Raw genomic sequence first — 7,043 nt, 5'->3', positions numbered from 1 at the left:
GTTGCTCGCACTCCCTCATCTCCTTGGGCCCGTCTCTTCAGTCCCTTCTGCGCCTCGGGGGCAACCAGAGACCAGCGATAACCTTCCCGAGGCCGACTTGAAGCCCGGTTTTGCCCCTGGTATCGCTGCCTGCGAGGCGCCAGGCGGCCACGTCTCGCCGAGGTGGCTAAGTCGCCTTCCGCGGGTGGGGGGGAGGGGGGTGAAGGTGCGTACCCCGGGGTCGAGGGGCTTCCCCAGCTTGACGGGAGGGTGACACTGCCCCTTCAGACAGCAGAACTGCGGCCGTGCTCTTCCCCACCCAGCAGTTGCATAGCTCTCTTGCCAATGGTAGGGAGAGGAGACTACCATTGTGGGAAAATATACTTTGTTTTTTATGAGTGGCAAAGTCGTCCCTCTCCCAACAGTCACCTACCCCCTCCTCAGCTAGGGAACACTGTATCCCGTTTTCATCAACAGTAATAGAAACAAAGAAGATCCCTTCTTTCTTCAGCCCTTTTTTTTCTTGCGTTTTTTTTCTTCCTCCCCCTCATGGCTCTGAGCTGTAAAGAAGAAACACCCACGTATGTTCTTCCTCACTTATATGGATTTGAAGACTTTACATCTCCAGCTCAATTTCATGTCCCGGAATGGATATTTATGTACAAATCATCCCGGTATGGATTTGTTTGAAGATTCGACAAAATGCAGGACACCGAGCACCGAGAGCTTAAAAAATTATATCTCAGAGCATTTGCAGCAGGGGTGTTTGGGTGATGTTGAAGTGCCATGCCCCTTAAACCTCGGTGGCAAGGCTGTGCTTGCTGGACGCTCTGCTCTGACTCCTTGTTCCCTCTCACTGTAGGAAGTTGCTGTAAAGTTGGAGTCTCAGAAGGCTAGACATCCCCAGCTGCTGTATGAAAGCAAACTCTACAAGATTCTGCAGGGAGGAGTTGGCATCCCACATATAAGGTAGGAATCATTAATGTATGCCAGTATAGTGACTTTTCTTTAATGTTAGTGTGAGGCAGGACACCACCATTAAAAAGAGATTTATCTGGGAGGAACTGGGCTGCCTGGGGAAAAATGCCCCATTCCAAGCTCTACAACTAGTTCGATGCCTTCCCCACCAGCCCGCTGTCTTTTCTTATCTGTGCATACTGTGCTTTGAAAGTGAGATCTTCAGCAGTTCCTGAGCTGTGAGAAATTCCTCTCGTGATTACGACAAAGTGTGAGATGGTTTCAGTCAGAGCCAATGTTCTTGTTGAGGTTGAGAGTTTGGAGCCGATACTGGAAATGGCTGCTTTCTTTTGTTGCTTTTTTTTTTTGTTCCAACATGTCTTCCTCCTCCGCTCAGAAAATGGCGGATGGACGTGATTAACCCTCCCCCTTCTCGTGTTGGGACAAGGGACGTGCTCAGGCATGTGTCTTTCCCTTTCATAGTTATGTGTTGCAAGGCTTGAGACTGCAGAGAACCTCAACCAGGAATGAAATGGCAGCCCCTTTCTGTTACCCGCAACAGATGCGTCACTGGGATTTCCGTACAGTTAAAGTACCAGGATTAATCCCTCCCAATTGCTCGTTATGTGGCTTCTGTCTGAAACTTTCAATAGCGTTTAGTAATTTCCTGACCTGGAAGAAAATTGCTGGTGCAGCAGAGTCTAGGAGGAGTGATTTCTCGTGGAGATTATTGAGGTGTTATACTGGGTTAGTTCCCAGCTAACCAATTGACAATCTGTCTATCAGAACAGATTAAATGAACTTTCACTTTTCTTCAGAAAGACTTTGAGATGATGTTCTTTTTTTAAACTTCGTTAGTGATTGTTTCTAAAGTTAGTATTTCTTGTATTTGCATTAAGCCATAACAGAATTTTGTTCCTTGAGCTGCACATACTATTTCAGTTTAGACATGGGGCCAGACTGTGGATTCCATTTAATCTGTTAACCCTTGCCTGGCTCTGGTGTATGTACGCCTGTATCAGCAGTGGCCTGTAGGCTCTTTTGTGAGGTCATGGTGACATATTCTATACCGTGCTCTAATTTTGATGAAACTAAAACAACTCTGCTTGTACACAGCTGGCTGTGGTCCTGGATGTAAGCTGGAGCTGTGTAGCAGAGGGGACTGAGTCGGCTTGGCCATCTGTCCTCATTCACTGCAGCTTTTCTGCAGGAATAGAAGAAACATACCTGAATTAAACTGAATACCTGCAGCTTAAACAGAGTTGATTATGTGAAAACAGATTAAATCTTTATTTTAGACTACAGGCTTTTTTCTTCAAATGGGTGCCTTTATTTCACAACTGAGAGAATAGAAGTTGCGTTTTGGAAAGCTATCACAGTATGATTTACAAGCTAAAACAGGGATAACTGGGAAAACAGCCAAGGCAAGCAGATATCAGGTGTTTCATCACAAAAACTAGAAAAGCAGGCATTCTGAAACTTTTTCTAAAAGTAAATTAATGTTTGGTGCTATAATAAGGCCTAAGTTGCAATTTTTTCAGCTTTTCCACATAACAAAAGTGAGCTACTGTTTAAGTTCATGGATTTGGTTAAAATGCTCTGTGAGAGTGTTTTATTAAAAGCTGAAATACTGGAAGCAGTCTTACATGTTGAGAAACTTGCTTCCAGCTTCAACTATGGCAGTTACCTTTTAAGTTTTCTTTCCTCTGTATTTGATGTTTATCTGATTTTCTGTATAACCAGTGACTGTAGCTTAGAAGTCTCACCACCACAGGGGAGCTACAGCCTTTCTTTAATGCACTTGCTCCTCCCTTTCTCCCCCCGGTATTACAAGAATCTGGGTAAGAACAGACAGCTGAGGCAATACTCCAAACTCAAATTGATCCATAGGCTATGAGGGTGTGTGATCTATTTGATATTGTCAGAGAGTCCTGAAGTCTTTCACTTTCAGGTTCTCAGTGTTAATCTTGGTAGTATTTTTCTAGAGAAGTCTTTCAGAAAAATTTTGCAGGTATCTTTTGTCTTCAGAAGCAGCATTAATTGGAAGTCTGTTTGTATGTAGCAGATGCTGCTTGACAGGTTCTTTGACCTGGGCTTCTGTTACTAGTTGTTGTCCTGCTGCATGACATCTGGTGATGTTTGAAGAGATCTAAAGTAGTATTTTTCTGTTTATAATCTTTCAGAGGAAGCCGAGCAGGGTACCCAGCACAGTTGGTGTGATAAACGTCAAAACGTGATATGTTTAGTGGAAGTAGAATCCATGATACTCTGACGAGAGGGACTTGGTGACCAAACGAGGTTTATCCCTGAGGTGCTTAACAAAGATGTGTCTTGGAATAGGTGGTTACAAAGAGCAAGACAAAAGTGAAATTATTGCTCGTGCTGTTTCAGACAGTGCAGGCTTTCCTGACACGCGTTTTTGGCAGCAGCTAAGATGGGAGAATGTGCGACTTCATACTCAGGTCACTTTGCAAGTGTAATTGAGAACATGCGTTCCACCATTGTTTTATAATGCTATGCTGTCAAGTCGGAATAAGCTGTTCTTGGCTCGGTGTGTTTAGCAGGACGAATCAAATTGAAGGAAATTCTTTCAGTACATTTGTTAAAATTTCTGTAATGTTGCACCTTTAAATGACAACAGCACAAACAGAGCTTTTGATAGAAAATTAAGGAATGATTCTAAGCTGTGCTGTATAAACTGGGCTCAGCAGCGTTTTTATCTCAGTGCTGCACATCTGGGAAACAGAGGTGCGTAGTCTTGCATTTCTCACTTGAGAATGAGCAACTTGTTAGGATTCTTCATCTGCTTAAGTAATGCAGTGGCCGAAATCAATTTACTGGAAGTTGCATTATGTGGCTTTGCCTTACTGAAGTGATCTGCTGTGGTTCTTTGAGTCATAAAGCTGAAATAATAGGTGAGGTATAGATTGCTCATTCATTTTGGGCACCTGTTAGAGCTGAATTCTGCCCTTTAGATGTGATGCAAACTTAGTCATGATAAGATGGCATGTCTGGAGTGTCACTTAAATTATCTACAACCAAGTGATTTTTTTTTAATGACCTTCAAGGTTGATTTTGTGGCCTTTCTGTCTGACTGCAAGAAAGCTAATGAGCAAAATCTCACTTTTGGAGTTAAAAGTTTTTTGATACTGCTTCTGTGGGATTAACTGAGCCCTCACTTGTCATGGAGGGCAAACAAGAGGCCTTAGTTCTACCCCTGTAATAGAACACGTTTGCACATAAAATAGCAAAAAATGAAATTGGAATGTCTTTATTCTCTGAATATTCTAAACCCTTTGTGACTTTGCTGCTTATTGTTGTTTTCTGGAAGAGTAGCAAAGTTTCCAAACTTGTCTCCAGAGTTTCAGAAAACCTTATATCAGTGCTCTACAGATTTCTAAGCGGTGGTATGTTCTTGATGCACAAATTTTGGTTATTACCTTGGTTTTTCACAAAAGGCTCTTGAACCACGCTTAACATTGTAACAATCTGATCTGCCTTTAGGACACAATGCAGAGTCTGCACTATTCTGCTGGGCTTATTCTCATTGTTCTCAGCCATCAGCAGTCTTTTTCTTTTTTCCTCTCTTTTTCAGTGGCAAAGCATTTTTAGCTGTAATCTTGTTAACTGGGTGCTAATCCTATTAGTTTGGACTCTCTACCTTTATTCCCCAATTCCTGGTTTTGGCTTGGAGGAATGCAGCAGTGATTTTTGTGTTTTGTATTGTAGTGTAACTCTGTTAAAGCACTCTTGACAAAAACAAATGTTTGAATTATCTGTGACAGCCCCTCTTGATTTTTGCCATTTATGGTGTTTGTCAACTTTTGTTCAAAGATTACCTTTAGGTACTCGTTCAGATGCACTTTTGAAAGAAAAGTGGTCTTCACATTTTTCTCTTGACAGTATCATGGGATAACTTGTTGTAGTTATCAGTTTCAAATGAGAACAGCTGTGCTGGAATGAGCTGTGGCTCCTGGTGAGGTACTGGAAGTGTTGCACTTAAGAGCAGAAGGGAGAGCCTTGTGGATGTGAAACTCGTACTGCGTGTATCTGTTGTGGGCAAGGCTGAAGTGATACTGTACAGCATGTGAGGCTCATCGAGGTGATATTTAAGTTTAAAAACCAAAAGCTACTGACAGTGTTTTTTTTATCTTGCAACATCCTCTTGCAGACTTAACAAGTAGGTCCTTATGTTTCTGAACTTTTCAATGCAGTACGTTTTTGCGTAATATTTTTGTTGAGAAATTCGATATTGCCACCCATGTATCACTACGCAGTCTTCTAATGAGTGAATCATATTTTAAATGTTCTGGCAAAAAAATAAAAAAACCACCTCCAATTTTGTTATTCTGGTTGCTTCTTGCCGTTTTAATGGTTAATCTGTTAATAACAGGCTCTGCAAGCAGTACTTAAAGATCTGTAAACACACCTCTCAAACACCTTCATTTTAAACTCTTCCCAATAACTTCCTGCAGCCAAACAAAAAGCAAACGCCACCACCAAAAAAATACCTACCAAACCCACAACCAAAAAAGAGCCCTCTTGTGCTTCTCCCCAGCCAGAAAGAAAAAAAAAACACAAAAAACAAGAAAAAAACCACCAATAAACAAAACCGCTCAGACCTATTGAACCTGAAACTAGTAGTCAGATAAAGAATGAAATGTTTTTATTGTCTTTGCATTGGCAAGACTGATACTTTCATCTGGGTCTGCGAATAATGAGGAGGAAGGTTTTAGTGACAGAGCCTCCTATTAATTAATCTTCTGTTATTACTTAAGGCTGCATGCTGAAGGGCAGAACCACACTAGTAGATAAAAGGAAGCTACTTGTTCTGGTAGCTTAAAGTAAAATTGAAAGCTGGTCTTTTAAATTAATGCCTAAAATTTTTCTACTGTGAGAATGAATATCTTTAAACCAAATCTGTTTCATGTTTTATAAAAAAATCTAAACTTCTGCCATAATTGGTCTTCATGGACTCCTGAGAAGCATCCGAGAAACACCACAGTTGGAAAGCAGAAGAAGCTGTCCTTCTTCGATTTACTTATTTTTTCTTTTTTCTCCTTACTTAGCTCAGCCTTTGCAGAAACAGCTGCAAAAGTATGCATTTGAGTTCAGTGTTGCTCTTGTTTGGAACAGGTGATCAGCAGAGATACCACTGAAATGCTCTTTTCCTCAGCAGTGTTTTCTGTACTTACTGCAGATTAATGGCTTACCTTTCTCAATTGAACTGAACCTTCTGACTCTTATGGAAGATACGTGACTTAGGTTCTCCTCACTTCCTACCAGGTGTTAAGTATGTACCTCACTAATCAGCTAGCAAGACAGCAGGTCAGCTACACGGAAGCAGGCATACAGTGTAACACTGGGCAGGTGAAATGACCTTATTGCTTATGAGTTGTGCTGGCATATTTCATGTATTCATATTTCTCTCATAAGTGTACAAAAATGATACAGAATTTTATTTATAGAGTCTGTCTAACTTCATAGCATAGGGTGTTCATTGCTGTTTCTTTATTTAGTACTTGGGTGGCCTAATTCATACTCACCATGGCAACTAATGTTAGATGACATCTGCTAAATATTTCACTTCAGTATTTCAGTCGTGCCATATTATGTGAAGTTCATTTATATTACTCCTAGCTGGCTAGCAGTTAAGAAGTGCTTTTCCAGCTTCAGGGGAGGTAAATGAGACATATGAAATGTGTCAATTTAGACATGAATCTGATTATGATAGATTACTTTTCTTGTATGTGTTGCTTTAGTATCTGTTAAAACTCAAATTGGTATGTTTTTACAGGCAGGATTTACTTCCCAGTTTATCTGAAACATCATTATTGGTCATGTCTGTCCTGAGAAGTCTAGAACATGGGACCAGAAGGGACCACTTTGGTCCAAATCCAGCACCTGTTTTGGACAACATGCTGTTCTTTCTGTGGATCAGTCAGGTGCAATGTTAAAAGTTTCTAGGCTAGCACAGCAGTGCTCGTTATTCTCTTGTTGGGCCTCACTCAGTGTTCTCACTTGTGCCTAAAGATAAATACTTGTACCCTTAGGCAGTCAGCTCTTTCTCCATATTACAGTCCTCTCTTACCTGTAAAGAGTCATCA

The 7,043-nt window shown here is 41.2% G+C and overlaps 1 protein-coding gene across 3 annotated transcripts in view; it reads left to right on the top strand.

The window, feature by feature from the left end:
• Positions 1-846: 846 nt before the first annotated feature.
• LOC104537542 (casein kinase I isoform alpha) overlaps positions 847-7,043 on the top strand; it is a 32,852-nt gene continuing 26,655 nt past the window's right edge. For 2 of the 3 annotated variants that reach the window (XM_010180469.1, XM_010180461.1), the window contains exon 1: positions 848-948. The gene's annotated coding sequence lies outside the window, so the exon portion shown is untranslated. Of the gene's footprint in view, positions 949-7,043 lie in introns of all 3 variants that reach the window. The other variant, XM_010180454.1, reaches the window with a different exon arrangement.

The sequence above is a fragment of the Mesitornis unicolor genome, unplaced genomic scaffold (assembly GCF_000695765.1).
Source record: "Mesitornis unicolor isolate BGI_N332 unplaced genomic scaffold, ASM69576v1 scaffold9440, whole genome shotgun sequence".
NCBI lineage: Eukaryota > Metazoa > Chordata > Aves > Mesitornithiformes > Mesitornithidae > Mesitornis > Mesitornis unicolor.
Note: the sequence above shows the minus strand (reverse complement) of the source record. Positions and strands in the feature narration are given on the sequence as shown.